General features: G+C 39.8%; 1 protein-coding gene across 1 annotated transcript in view; it reads left to right on the top strand.

Annotated features, from left to right (window-relative positions):
- The window catches only part of ANKRD33B (ankyrin repeat domain 33B), a 44290-nt gene that overhangs the window by 12430 nt on the left and 15645 nt on the right, over positions 1 to 16215 (top strand). The window lies entirely within an intron of this gene.

Genomic DNA, 16215 nt, shown 5'->3' with positions numbered 1-16215 from the left:
TATATTGGTTGAGCTTTCAGGACTATTGCTACAAAGCAATATCAATTAGTATAACCATGTTATTTACAGAAATTCTACGGTAAATTCAAAAATCCAATGTGAGATTTACAAATGTTAAGGGGAAGAAGGTGATTTTTGGCTATAGGGTTTTGATACCAATGTTAGTTAGAATCAGTTAATTGCACTTAGCCTTCATTTTGGATATGTGTAACTGTTTGTTTCTTTCCAGAGATGGATTGAAGGAGTCAGATTCTGAAGGCAGCAGGAAACAGCCTGCCCATAATTTTCAGGTAGAAATGAAAAAAAACAGATCTGGACTTTAAAAGATTTCTATATTACCAAGTAGCATTCTCCCATTTTATGTCAGAGAAATAGAAAAATAACTGCAAACACTGAGAAAAACATTCAAAAATATTCTGCTACTGCTTCTAGGTGCCTGAATACTGAGGGAGAAAAACATGAGTTTTACCATTCTTCCACTACTACTTTGTGGTCTCTTTAGCTAATGGAGATACAGAGTTCTCAGAAAATCTGGGATGAGAAATTGCAGCATTTGGTTAGTAAGTGTAAACTCTCTAAGGAAGTCAGCTTCCACTCCTCAAATAAGAGAAAAGAAAACAAAACCCAAACAGTATCTTCTGAAGTCATGAAAAAGATGAACTGTTAATTGGAACAAGACCATATTTATTCTTAATTTTTTATTCCATTTCTTTTCTTTTTCATAAAAATTTGCCTTTTTCATTGATGTGAGTGAAGGAAGATCTTAGCAAACCTTCCTGTTGCTTTTACTACTACTTCCTGCAGCTTTTCTACACAAACCTAAGTGACCCTAATTCCTATTGAACTAGAAGTAAAAGCCAGTGGAAACTGACAGCTTCACAGCCAACCTCCAGATCGAGGCATTTTGAAAGAGTGAAGAAAATTTTAGCAGTAGTGAAAGGGGAAACTAGGAATTACTTAAGAAATTGATTATATAGTCTCTGAAAAGATCTTAAGTTAAGCTAACATGAGGTATTTTTCCTAAAGCAAATATTTAGGCTGGAGATCTATGATGCAGAAGGGCACATATTGATGGGGTTATTCATGCCACAAAAATGTGATATGAATGAAGATATACAGAAAGTAAAATACTGTAAAACCAACAATTTTCAAATCTGGGTCTACAAGTTTTCCTTGCGTGGAATTTAAAAAGAGAAGGAGATTTTAAGTTGTTAGTCTTCCAGTAGAGGCAAGATCTGGATATTTCCTCCCCGTGCTTTCTAATATTCAGCTGTGTAGGATAGGTTAGAACACACTTTTTAAAAGGGTAGATGGGAGACATGACACTCCTGAATCAAAAATAGAAAGGTTCATAACCTGTAAAAGAGTCTTTGAAGTCATTAAGGCCCACATGTCCTTCAGTTTACTGCTCCATGAGTCATTGCTTTTGTGCAGCTGATGCAATCTCATCTGACCTCTGGCTTCTAACTGAGGTATGGAAGGGGTTTTTGGCTCTCATTTGGCACAGCTGGGCAGAGCCTGGTAGCCTTCTGTAGCAAGTGGAACGTTCTCTGTGGAATAAAGGGCTCAAAGGCTTTGAAGTCTGCACAGCTAGAATATCATCTCTCACCTCTTCAGAACTGAAAGTGTCACTTGTACATTTCTCTGGCCAAAGAACAAGGTGGGAATCCTACCTAGGAAATGAGACATTTAGCACTGGATGATAAAATACACATTAGAGGAATTAAAAAAATGAAGAACAGAAGGTGTAGCTCTCAGTGCCTCTGCTTCTAGAGGCTAGGGCTGAAGACCCTGCACCTTAGTAGATTTGGTGGTAAGGAAGGAGCACATTTGTTGCTGCCGAGCCCTGTGCCCATGCCCAGGGCAAGAGAAGAGCAAGATTTGTCAGCAGACTGTGCTGCTGGTTTGCCTCAAAAGCTCCTGTGGCTGAGCTGCTCTAGTAGAGGGCTCTGTCTGAGCAAACAGGCTGGCAAGCTGAGGCTCCCTGGGGAGTTCTGCATGGAGCTGGGAGGTTTAATGCTGCTGAGATTTCCTGTCCTCAGACCTCGCGTAGATGGATTTAAGGATGCTCCTTAAAGGTCTGCTGCTGAAGGAGAGCAGCTAGTGCTCCTCATTCTCAGTGGTGATGAAATGGAAACAAGTGCCAAAAAAAAAAAAAACCAAACCTGGGCATAATATTTACCATTTAGCATCTTAATTGTGGTTGAATGTATTAAATCATCGATCAAATCTAGAAAAGCAACTCTTCTGGTGTTGTCTTCATCTCCTCTAAAACTGCTTGATTTGTTCTTGAGTATAGCTTGTGAGTGACTGCTAGATGGACAAGGACTAACATTAGAAAAAATATTATTATTCTCTATGGAGTAGGTACAAAGTGGGTTTTGTTCAGTGTAGTGTATGCAATTATATTGCATGGCTAAAAGTCTGCGTTGTCATACACTGCTAGTAAGAGAATACCAAATTTATGATAGAATAGTTAATTACACCAGCATTTACTATCTTCCTTTGAAATATGGAAATAGCTCTTCATCCCAACTTTTTACTCTCATTATTCCTATTTGCCACTAACCACTCCATGCTTATCTAATGGTAAAAGAATTTCCTTCTCTGTCATGCTCTTCATCATTATGAAATGTAAGAATGGCACAAATAATAATGGAATCTTCTTTGTAGTACTTCTTCAAAGCAAGTGTCCTTCTTCTCATCTCTTAGGAAGTTCCATCGCTTTGGAGTTGGGCACCACAAAAATGAAGAAAATTGTGTTTACAAGTCACCTCTACTATTTCAATGAGCAAGTCAATGAACCAATCTTTGCAGTTACAGCTTCCTTGTGAGGGGGAGAGGAGAGGCAGACACTGATCTCTTCTCTCTGGTGACAGTGACAGGACCCATGGGAATGGCCTAAAGCTGAGTCAGGGGAGGTTTAGGTTGGATATTAAAAAGGTTCTTCACCCAGAGGGTGTTTGGGCACTGGGACAGTCTCCCCAGGGAAGTGGTCACAGCACAAAGCCTGACAGATTTCAAGAAGTGTTTGGACAATGCTCTCAGGCACATGGTGTGACTCTTGGGCATGGTGCTGCGTAGGGCCAGGAGCTGAACTCGATGTTCCTGATGGGTGCCTTCCAACCCAGCATGTCCTGTGTGATTCTGAGTTTTAGTTTCCACCTGTACACTGAAAACTTCCTATAAGCCAGCTATCTTTTCTTTGCTCCAGGGCCTGCAGCATCGTTCGAAGGTCCCATCGTGTGTTCAGATACTGCTCTCATTAGTGAGCTGCTATCCAAAAAAATGCCATCCTGCAGTCAAGCAAAGTCTTGACATACCCAAAGACTCTTGTAATTCAGCTGCTGCGGTACACAGAGATCTGTCAAGATCACTGCAAACTGCTCTGAGAAACCTCCATCAGATTGACACGTGCTGGGATTTTTGTAGAGTGCTTCTTTTCAGCAAAAGTTATTGTTTTGTTGAGAAAGCTGTGTTCTAAATGCCTACCATTTCTCCCACAGGTATAGGTCCCTAAATTAGAAAGCAGCACACTTATATGAATTCCTGGACTCCTGTTTAGTAATGTTTGTTTTTCAGTTTAGCTAAGTATTCTCCAGTTTTATGGAGTAGGAGAACTGTTTCTGGATTGCTTGACTGAAACTGTTTTATAAAGTATATGTATTGTATTAATGATTTAGCTGTTTTAACAAAGGCAAATGATCTCTAGAAATTCCAGCTCTTTGAATATAAATGTGAAATTTCTTCTCCTTCTTTTTTTCCCGGATATTTAATTCTGTCTTCTTCAGATTCAATGGTATGTTAATGTTCAATTACTCCCTATGTTTCTTTATTACTTAGGTGAATGGGGTGTATTCATTAGAAGAGTGGGTTTTTAGATCCAAGCACAGAGGCAGAAGATGCTTTCCTACCTTTCATTGCATGGAGCTGGGCTCTCAGCTGAGATAAACAGGGTGGTCACAGGCTCTACAGAAGAGGAAAGACTCACTCTGCTCTTGCCACCAGGCAAGGACATGCAGTAGCAGTGTGTGCTGCATTTGCTTTTTAAACTCAATAATACTGTAGTTAACTTGAGACAGGTATGATGGTGATGCTGCTGTGTCCCACCTGGATATTCCAAACATGATTTTTATCTTTCTTGAACTGTCTACTCACACCCTGATGCCTGGTACCTGTTACAGCTACAGTGAATTCTTATCTAGCCAACTGAGATAATAAAAGGGAAATCCAAAATGGGAATGCACACTTAAGAAAAAAAATGAAACCCAACAGCAAACCCCAAGCCTGCTTTTGAACCACATTATTCATGATTTTTAAAAAGTTGAGTATAAAAATCCAGCGAGCTACTAGAGGAAAAAATGTCCCTCTGGACAGATTGATTGTCTGTCACAGTGTGTGCTTTCTCAAACAAAAAATGCCAGGCTGAGCCTGTTTCAGATTAATAAGGCGGATGAGCCTATTCCCTGAATACATCACTAAATTACTGTGAGGCTATTCACTAGGACCTGCAAGCCAGTAGCAGCAGCATTCTTGGTTTAGCCAAGTGCTAGTCTCTGATCTCACAAAACTGTAATTCTGCCTTTTCTTAAAATAGATGTATTTTTCTCAGGGTGATGCTAAACCTTCAGGAAGGAACCGTTTCTTAATGAGAAGCCCGAGGCTTGCTGGATTTCCTCTCCAGTGGCTGTGTGCAGCCCATCAGTTACTTTGTTACTTAAATAGACAGAATTGCAGGTTTATGGGTTTTATAGTAGGAGTCCTTGCTCTCTAATCAGCTGTGAACATTACAGAGCCAATGTTGTAGGTGTAAGTCACAAGAGCACAACCCTGTTTGCCCTTGACCAGTGAACATTTACATTTAAAACAGAGATCTTACTGAAACACAGGTCATGTGTTCTGCTGTAATTTAAAATGTGATCACAGTCACCAATGATTCTAACAGCTATAAAAGATGAAAACAATGAGAATAAAATTTATAGTGCTCACGAGCCATGCATTACTGCAAAATTGCATACTTTGTTTGAAGGTAGTGCTTTCACCCAGAACAGAAAATCTCCAGGATTCAGAAACTGTGAATTTTTCAAGATTGTGTTTAGAAAAATAGTTATTAGTGCCTCTTTTCTCTCTCTCCCTCTCCCCTTTTTTTTCCCCCCTTCTTTTTATGGAGACTCAGTTTCAGTGCAATTTTTAGAGCACTACTAATAAGCCATGCATCGGTGGGAAAGAGCAAAAAACTTCCTATGAAGTCAGGAACTGCGGTACTTTCCTCTGAGTTTCACACACCTGAACACTAGGAGTAATACCTATAAAAATACATTTTTTTGCCTCCAGCATGGTCATCTGTGATATTCCAGCAGCTGCATTCCATAGAGTTGTAGGATTACAGGATTGCAACCTTTTAGGATCACATGAGTTGACACTAATCCACACATACAAAAATCCACTTTAGGTCTCTGAGTGAAAAACTATCCCATCCATTCACCACAGATGCATCTGTTGCTCAAAACCACTTGTTTTCTAGTTTTCTAATTAAAAAGGAGACTTTTTTTTATATTTATGCACAAAAACCCCAATATTTTGCTTTGTTAGAGCTAGGGAAATAAAAAGAAGGGGCATAAATCAGTGGAAAACTAGTCTAGGTAAAACCAGAAGCATAACCAAGGTGAAGGAAATTTTTCCTTGTGGAAAGCATAATGAAAAGGGCTTTTAAGAACCTGGACCCTTTGACATCCAAAGAACCATTGTCACTTGCAGTAGTTGATGATAAACTGAAGGGCAAGATAATGAGATCCCATCAGTGGGATCTTTGCTTGATAGAAGTAAAATAGTAATGTCTGGTCCAGGTGGAGGATCCCTTTCATATCTACCAGTACTATTTCAACACACCTCTCTTTCTGAACATCAGCATTAACCTTGCATTTCCATGAGCAGCAAGGTTGTTGTTCCCATGTTATCCGCTTGTTTGAAAAGAGGATTTTGGCTGTTGCTATGGGATAGCACTTCTAGACAGAAGGATGTAAGGTGAATCCTGTGGGGGAAATACTAACACTCTCAGCTGAGAACCATGTGCCCTTCTGCTGTGCAAGGGCAGCTGCTCCCTTTCCCCTGGTTTTTTTTTTCACTGGGGAAGAAATTTTACCCCATTTTCCTGGTCCATTGGGGTCAATTTCAGGATCAATAAGCTTATTATCAGAAGATCCAAGACCAAGAAGGAGGTTATTATTAGAAGTGCTAGAGAAAAGGAAGCAATGAGGTTCAAGAGGCGGAGCACAGGATTAGTTGGGAAGAAGACACAATGGGGGAGTTACATATCCACTGATGCCATTATGAAACTCATTGTCAAAGGACACTCTGATATGGAGACTGGGCTCCCAGTGCTCTTGCAGCTTCTTTGGATCAAAGGGTGAGGAAATAGGCTGGCACTATTGTGTGTGGTGTTACTGAATCATACAGCGGGTTGGGTTGGAAGGGAGTTTAAATCTCATCTAGTTCCAGCTCACTGTGCAGCACCGTGAGTAGTGTGTGCAAAGTTCCCCCCTTTGGAGTCATGAGAAGGGTGTACAGGAGTTGCTCTTCTTGGTGAGAACAGGCTTCTGCAAGGAAGAGATTCCACCCTGATGGGTATTTTGCTTCATCAAGATGATTTTCTTCTGAAGAAAAAAGAGCTTTCAGGCTTTTGAATGTTTGTTTTTTGGGTTTTTTAGTTGGTTGGGGGTTTGGGTTTGTTTCCCCCCTTGTGTCAGATTAGCCACTGATGGACAGAATTGCTCCTGGGCGCTTTCATTACAAGGTTTGGGTCTGGTGTGATTTCACAAAAGAACAGTAGCAAAATGAATTTACAGAAGTTGGAGGAAAACTTGGGAAACATCTTGGGAAGGTCTTTCCTAAAGAAAACTACAGTACCTTACTGCCACAAGAGGGCGCTTGCAAGCTCATCACTGGTCAGTTCAGAGACTTTCACAGTGAAAATGTTCTGGGGGCTTTAAAATATTCTTTACAGAAGAGACAGATCAGATACAGTGATAGATTCTGATGGCGTGAAAGGTTGTACTTCCATCTTTTGTTCAGTGTCAAGCTAAAATTTATCTTTATGAAGATTTTGTGAGAGGTCTCCTGAAAAAAACCTGTGCATTCAAACACTCTATTAAGCTTCTTGCAACAGATCTCAACTACAACCTGCCTGCATCTGACAGAACATAACAAAAAGGAAAATGCAGCTATTAAACAGAGAGAGGAGTTGAATCATATGCTTTAAAGCCAAAGGGAGCTCTTTTTGACAGAGTTATGTCAGTGCACACAATGCATTTCACATGGCTTCTGAATGCCCTACAAAATGCTTTTTAAATGATGCAAACTCTCCTTTTCATCCTAAGTGTGTATGAAGGTGTACATATATTTAAAGGCAAGGAGAGAAGTTGACAGCAGAGTTTTTCAGGCACAGGAGCTGAAGTTCACATCTAAACTTCTTTCTGAATGTTCCCAGAGGTCTTATGTGCTGAGAGAGTGCACTGCATACAGGTCACACCAGGTTTGGTTATGCTGTTAGATGACCCAGCTTTGACTATCACTTTGTTTACCTTTTGCCTTTCTTTCTGAAAACAGAGTAAACAAAATGCTTCAGTGACAGAATTCATGGGAAGGCTACAATTTTCACATCAGATTTTGAAGTAATCTGGCAATTGAGAGACTCTCCAAAATGTTTTACATATAATTATATCCACGAAAGGTACAGTTTGAGCTTTGTTACAAACACTCTTTCTTCCAGTGATGCCCAAACCCACTGCAGCTCTTTGCAGCAAGCAGCCAAAGCAGCAGGTGATCCCAGCCTCAGGTGTCCTCAGGAGGAAGCAGTCAGCACTTTCCTGCTTTGAATCTATCAGTAGCTGGAAGCAGCTGTTCCAAGCAAAGCACAGTGAGGTACTGTTTATTTAAGCACCCAGAAATACATTATCCTTGTGCACAGAATGGTTTCCAGCCATTGGGAGCCTTTGTGAACATTGCATATCAAGCCAGTGAAAGAAAAAGAAAAGAAATTAAAATCCTCTCACAGTTTGCTGTAGCAGGACCCTGATGCTGGCAGGAGTCTGTCACCTTGCCTCCCCAGCCCTCTGCAGTTAATGGTTTGAGTTGCTAATGTTCAAAGCACCTTGAAGTAAAGACCTGGGGTTTATGGTAGAAATGCCTTCAGGGTTTATATCAGGATCCCCTCATTAAATAAATTACAGGATCACAGAATGGTTTGGGTTCAAAGAGGCCTTAAGGATCATTTGGTTCCAGCCCCTCTGCAATGGGCAGGGACACCTTCCACTAGACCAGGTTGCTCAGGGCCCATCCAACCTGGCCTTGAACACTGCCAGGGATGGGGCATCCACAGCTTCTCTGGGCAGCCTGCTCCAGTGCCTCACCACCCTCACTGTACATCATTTACACACTTTTCTGAAGCCAGACCTCTCGTTTCTTTTTAAGCAGAATGTCCTGTGTCTAGCACTGATGCCAAAGCAGGCATAACAAAGAAGATTGTATAAATTTGGCTGCTATGGATCTTGTGTTACTACCACCAACACTATGAAATCTGAGCACTAATATTTGACAGTACTAGCACTTGGTACTATGTGCAGTACAAACAGGTAAGCTAGGATTAGTAAAGGCTGCATTATTTATCAGGGATCATCACTATTTATTAGTTGTACCCAACATGACATTCTAAATAAAGTTAAAATATGAAATTTCATCTGATAAAATTTGTGTTGCTTCCCCTATCATTTTCCCACACTACTTTCTCTTCTTTGCAGCCAGGCACCTCATAAACAGAGCAGAGAACTCTTTCTCAAAAATGGAATTCTGGGCTGTTTTGCCATGCTATTGAATCCTGATACAACTTCCTTTTATCTTATATATAATGATGGTAAGCTCCACCTGTCACTTCATCTGAAGGAAAAGTTATTTGTATTAAAAAGTATTTCCCTAAAGTTTCCTTACTTAGTCCTTCTCTAAAATTATGCCCTGTTTAGATCTGCTGTGACCAGAGATCAAGCATGCATTGCAAAGCTTTATTTTGGACTGATTGCACACATCAAATATCACGCTGTGGGAAAATGATCCCAGTTTCCTCTCTTTCCATATAAACTTCTTGATTCTGTGTATTGCTTTGTTGCACAGCATTTGGCAAAAGATTTTTCATGTGATAACATGGATCCAGTTGCTGCAGTTTCAAGAAGTGTCATCAAGTGTCAGCATAAGTCAGAGGAAAACAGCTGGCAAGGCAGCCCAGGCCTCCTGCCACCCAATCAGCACAGCATCCCTTGGCTCATATTTTTTCTGCAGGGTTGTTCCCACTGTTAGATGTAATCCCGAGTGTCCTCTGCTTCTGGCCTGCTTCTGCCATGGAAATGATTGTCCAGAGGATGTGATGCAGCCAGGAACAAAGCAGCCCTTTTTCCTGGTGAGGTGCTGGCCACCATGGGCTGCTGGTCAGGTTGTACAGTCCAAAAATATCTTCTGTGCTTCATCAGCCCTCCAGGACATGGTGTGATTTGGGGTGAGAGGTGGTGGCAGATGGAGCAGATAAAGAAGTGTGAGAGAGAAGTCACCCTGCACAGCTCCTGGAGCATCCCTGGGATGCAGGATGAGGTGTGGGACTCCCGAGCACCCAGCTGTTGTCTTACCTGGACTTTGCCTCATGGGAAGATTAGGACTCCCTGCAGGAGCAAGGAGGAAAGAAGGATCACTATTTTTTGGTGTAATTCTCCTGTTCTCCTCCCATCAGGCTTCCCATGGGCCGAAGATCATCTCTTCAGCTATCCTTTCCCCCAGACTTTGGTCTAGAAAGCTGTGTCAAGAGGCAGCTAGATGGCTGGTGTTGTGTTATGTGGGGCAGAGCAGGAGATGCGCACATGTTCCAGCCTCCCATGGAACAGTGTACAACCCTTAGGTCCCCATCAGCTCATGGGGTTTAGATTTCCTACTAAATTATTTGCTTTTATTATGTATCTTGATATTATTTAAAAAAAATAAATAGAGAAGGGTTAATATCTCATAAGCATCTCTCAGAACTGCCATGTATTTCTTATATATCCCACCCAGTGGAATATCTCTGACTACTCAGCATGTATTTATTTGCCTTGTAAGTCCCCTCTGGCTCTTAGCAGTTACTCACGAGGTTTCTGCCAGCTGCTTGCATCACCAGTGATGCTGAAACTAATTCAGATGATGCACATCTTAGTAAATAAGGAAAATCCCACTATTTTTGTTACCTTTTCCTGTTGTCTGCTTTATTACACAAGTGGCACAGGTTCTCTTTGTTGTGTAATGCAAGCTTCTGCAGGCGTAGTAAAACGAACTTTCCTGGCACTATTTTTAGAGGTGATCATGGGGATTTGGATTAGAGTAGATTAAGTAAGGATTTCTGCAGAGTTGATACATATACCTTTCCTTAAAGACATGTGACCTGACTGATTGAAGAGGTGTTTATGAAATAAGTGAAGCTGAACACATCCCAAAAATTGGAGCAGAAAAATAATGGGTCATCATCTGTGTGTCCACGCACTGGACTGTGTTTTATGTAGTGGAGCGTGGTCCATACTGGGAAATGGATCTGTAAATGCTCATAACTCTGGAAAGCAAAGGTGGCAATTTTGTGCCTGCAGTATTGAGGCACTGGCAGGGGCAATGCCATTTGAACTGGATTTTGGATGCAGGATTAGGCTTTGGGCTACTCTGTTCCTCTGCAGAGCGGGCAGAGAGTTTTGCACACTGACGCTCCGTCCGTGCTTGGATACCCTTTTGTACTTCTCTGACCACTTTCCCTGGCAAAATTAACCTCTCCCCCCTTCCCTCTCCAGGCATGTGGAGTTTTCATCGAGCAACTGTTGGACAAAATTTATTTAATTTTCCAGTTCTTTTTTTTGTCACTTTCCCAATACAAATGTGCATGTGACTAAGCTGTTGCAGTCCTTTCTTTAAAAGGTCAGCCTAAATTATCTTCTGCAGATAATATTAGGGCTTATGTGCTTGATGGATTTCTGTAGCACATAAACACCACTTCTCGTGGGACCAATGACCTGAATAATTACCTCGTCTCTGTCGCTGTTGGAATAATCAACCTAATCCAAACACAAAACAAGCTCAAGCCACTTTTGAAAGTGTCTCAGATTGCCATTTTTATACTGGAAGGTTTTGTGCATGACACAAAAATTAGTATATAGCAGATCATGGTGCTCAGTGCTACATTTTGCTCTTTTCTAATACGACATAAATGTAGAATCTCTGTTAGAGTGAAGTTTCACATAGTTGCAGAGCTTTTAGTGGAGATCAGAATTATCAGAATTACCCTGAAATTATTTTGAGAGATTTGTTTTGAAATACCTGACCTGAGTTTAATTTTTTTTTCTTTGTACAAGAATCATAGTTATATATATAATTCTGTCATTGCACGAGTTTTGTATAAGACAAAATATTAAACACATTAATTATTATTTTTATGAATCAACAAGAAAATGCTTCAGCACAACTTTCTATTCCTTTATTTTTTTTTATTCTTTCATTTCTAATACTTTTAATATTTTTAATATCAAGTTTTTAACTTAAACTCAATTTTCATTGTTGTCCTTGCATGTGATTATGGATTACAGTGAATCATTATCTGATTTAATTCAATTACATGTGGTTTTAATCACTGCTAGTGAACCAGCCTTGCAGAATTGTCATTAGTACTTACAGATGCATGCAAAGCAAACTGGACAGTTGTTTATCACAATGCTTGTGGAGAGCAATGGGTAATATCAATTTAGCCTTTTGCCAGACTCATTTTGTCTGGGGTAATTGGCAAAAAACTATAATAAGCTGTTTTCATTCTCAGCATCTTGGTGGAAAATAAGTTGCCTGAAGAGAACTTTTAAAAAGTTAAATTTATTGCATGCTGTATGTGATTTGCTTGTTATTCAGCTTGAGTTCAATATTGATCCTTGAGTATTTCTTGTGATCCCTATTATCTGTAATGATCTAGCCTACAAATAGCCTTACATCAGTAATTTTGTCATAATATCCGATTTATAAAATTGTCTCCTGAGATATCCATGACCTCACTTAATCAGACATGTTATTATGTCATTAGCCAACACAGCTGAGCAAAACAGAGTTTATTTTCATAGTGGCAGCACTATTCCAGTCTTGCATGAAATCAAAGGCACATGGAGAATTATTATTTTAACAGAATCAGAAGATTCACTGCTTGAGGAAGGCGTAGCAACAGCTGAGTAGCTTCAGGTACTCCCATGCCTGTTATGTTAATTTGTGTACTGTGAGAAGAAAATAAGAAAATAAGTTATACTTTATTTAGAACATATGGAAAACAAGGATTTTGTCGGGGACTGTTTTGTCATATATTCTAAATATTTTTAATTTTGCTGACACTTCAAAGCAAAGGGGGATCTTTCAAAACCGTGATGGTTACACAAAAAATCAGATATATCATATACTACAGAAAAACTGTGGGAAAGCTCTGTGTAATGCCAAATATTCCCCAGAAAAAAGATAGAGCCCCCAACACCCGGAAGTATTATGGCTTCTACTTGGAAAAATCCATTACTGAGCTGACTTTCCACTTCCCCTTCTGTGGGAAAACGACAGTAAATGTGAATGTAGTTGGAGTGATGGATGGCTCACGCTTTCTTGTTTGTCACACAGGGCCTGTGTGTGGTGTTTGAAAGATTAAATAGGATTGGTGGCAAGCCTTGTTTCATATTTTAAGTCTCTTATGCACAGAGGATCTCTTTCATTGGTCTGGGAGAATGATGGGCAGCAACCCTGGCCACTGACTGGGAGAGAGCAAGTCAGATAACAGAGTATCCTTGAAAAGCGAGGATGCTGTGCTTGCACCTTGTGACATATGTACAGTTACACCAATAATTGATGCTTATTATTGTATATTGATGGGAATGGTTTAAGTTTTATTATTATTTAAAATAAGTGGTGTTTGAGGACCTGCAGAAGGGAAGAGAGGGGAAAGGATGCTGTTGAAGGAGAAAAAGTCCTTTTAGGCAGAGATATTCTTTGAATAATTATCAATCATTGAAGAAGATATTCTTTGAAGAATTATCAATCTTTCTTTCTCCTAAAGCCTTCACAAGTAGTGAGTACTTCTGAGAACTGATTTACTGACAAAAATAATGGAAAGATTGGTAAGATTCAATTTAAAAAATACTTTTTTTTGCCATGTACACTGACCATTTCGTAATTGCACTGTGGCCTTTCATAGGAGGAGCAGAATAATGGATGCCTTTGGTAAAATATTAATGTCATCTCTCTTCTCAGGGTAACCAGATTGTTCAGGTTCAGTATTTTCTAACTAAAACTCATTTATTTTAGATTTTGAAAAGACATTAAGTGCACAGCTGTATTTTCCTGCACACTGCTGTGATAAAGGCTGCTGCTTTACTGATCTCTTCAAAAGGCAATTTCCTGGAGGCGATTTTGTATCGCTTATTAATTGAGACTGTTGGAGGAGTTTTTAATATATGGAAGTATTTATTGGTACATGAATTTAAAGATTCTAGACTAAGTCACTTTGATAGTGACTGATTTCACATGCTGGCTGATCTATTTGTGCTAGCTTTCAGCAAGCAGAATATAGACAGGGTCGAAAATGCATGAAAAGGAAAAAAAATAGGAAAAAGAAAAGCAACCTTATAGCACAAATTATCATTGTATCATTGCATGAGGATTTGGGAAATAACCATCAAATCCAGAAGTTTATTGCAACTTTCATCATAAAGCTGCAGCCTCCTGCACCCCATTTCATCATCTGACACATTTGGAAAGGTTATGCAAAGTAAAGCAGTCCCTCAGCAAGAAGTCTGTCTCACCCACCTCCCACAGAACTGCAAAAAGGGTGAAAAAAACCCACATCAGCTTTACAGAAGGGACTTGTTTTTATTTTCTCATGTCATAGATTGTTTTGCTTCTCAGCCAGGGACTGCTGGGCATATACTCCACTGAATATTGGTTTCTCACACTCTTATCTGGCCCACTTCAGATTTGTAAAACTGTTCTTCAAGGATGATTTTCTGTGCTACTGCATCATGTAATCCCTCTGAAAGCTCCTGGTCTCTCTTACCTTTCTTTATCCTTAAGCAAGCAGTCTTTGATAGCATCTTTGGAAAATAAACTTCAGAAAATGTTGACACCTAAGTAATCCTTCTGGTTTTTAAACACAGAATGGTGAGTGAATTTGATTGATTTGAAGATAATTTGTGTCTTGTATCTGCTGAAATCAGAATGCCAGTGTTAGATGTATTAGTTCCTATCTGTCCACTAAAAGTAGGACAAAATCCCTCCATACTGTAATGGAAAAACCTCTTGCAAAACCCCCACCAGCCCAAAAAAAAAAGCCCCAAACCAAAAAAACCTTCTAATGTTTGTTATTATTTTTTTTACTACACTTTAACAATATTTTAACTTTATACTTATACAAAAAGAACAAAAAAACAGATTTATTTTAAGCATCTGGTAACTATTTTTAGAACAAAAATATGTTCTGTGAAAATATATTGTGAAAATATCCTCCAGATATTGGGTGAAACAGGTTGGGTTTTTTTTTTCATTAGAGGTAGAGATAGCTACTTTTTGTTATTCTTACAACCTTTTTGAAACTATCTTCAAAATGCCATTTTTTCCAGTGGATAATAGAATCTCTTTTGTTATTGTCAAAAGCTTTTGATCCCCAAACAATTGTAAACTTAATTTTCTGCTATCGTAAGTAGCGGACATTTTACCGAATGACTGCGTGGTGTTTTAAATCTGCACAGCTTTTGGAGTTGTAAAGACCTATACCCTGATCATCAGGTGAAAAATTAAATTATTAAAGAATTGAAATAATGCCCAAGCCCTTAGAAAATGGACATTGACACATTTTTCTTAAAAGCTAAAAACTATTACATTACAGCAAACTTGGATTAATCTGTACAATCTCACCAGGAAAGTACATACGTTCAGTAAAAAAAAAAAAAAAAGCTGAAAATAAATTACTTTTGGCAGAATCCTCTGTACAATTTCAATAGAAGGCTTTGAAGTATTACAGGTACTTCACAAGGAAATGAAGATGCCCTTTATAAAGCAATGGTAGGTGTTGCTTCATGCTGAGGGCAAGAGTGAATTGAGAACAAAAGAAAGGAGAGTAATTATTTTATTGAGGGATATGATTGAGAAATAACCTACATAGCCTGTGAACAGCCTGAAAAGTAGCTATCATTCCTGTATCTCAGTGAAGGTATTTGCCACCTCAGCCAAGAAAACTATCCAGAACAACAGTGAAACAGGACACTGAATAAGTAACTAACTAGTTAAGGTGACAATAAATAAGAAACCACTGTTGTCATCTGCTGAACGTCTCTGTCTTAGTAATGTCCATAGGGGGAAAATAAATGAAGGGAATGTGTAGGCAAGAAAACAACGATGGAGGAGTCAGGGTGGGCCATTCTGTTTCCATAACCAGGTTCTCCTTGCAAGTCTCTCGTGCGAGTGCCTTTCAGGCAGGCAGGGCAAGCAGGCAGTCTGAGATGTGTGTCTCTGCCCGCATCTTTGGGGCAGCCAGATGCTCGCACCGAGCTCAGGCTCGCTGAGCGGCGCTGGCAGCGAGGAGGGAGCGCAGCGAGCGCTGGGTCGTCCGCGCCTGCCCTCCCCTGCACCCATCCGCCCCAGGCAGATGAACGAGGGCTGCCCCAGCAATCCTGAAGACTGGAGATAATGGCTTTAATCCTAGTGGTCAAGAGAGCAGCCAGGATTAAGCACTGTGGTTCCATTTAATTAATGACAAGTGTATTTTGCAGTATTTTAGGGAAGCTGTCAGTTTGCTGCTGTGGAGTGAAACACTATCTGGGTACCAAGCGTAGTTACAGGGTTTACCTCCTGGCTTGGCTTCCTCCTGGAACTTTTACAGCCTCTAGCTGTTGTAAAACACGTTAAACAGGACCTCTAAAAGCAATTTAATTTTATTTATGATTATAAAAAAAGGAGGCATAGTTCTAATGGGAAATTTGAATTATTTAAAGATAACAACAGGCAGTATGAACACAACTCCTGCCTACCACTTTCCCTTCATGGAACAAATAGCTGTTTTTCAGAGAATTAATATTCAGAGCAGGTCCAGTTCATCTTACCTGCTGGGTTCATTTTATTGTATAATAAAATCAGATTTATTCTCATTTGAGTATAGAG

This window comes from Serinus canaria, chromosome 2 (assembly GCF_022539315.1).
Source record: "Serinus canaria isolate serCan28SL12 chromosome 2, serCan2020, whole genome shotgun sequence".
Lineage (NCBI taxonomy): Eukaryota > Metazoa > Chordata > Aves > Passeriformes > Fringillidae > Serinus > Serinus canaria.
The sequence above is the reverse complement of the archived record's forward strand: the minus strand, read 5'-3'. Positions and strand labels throughout refer to the sequence as shown.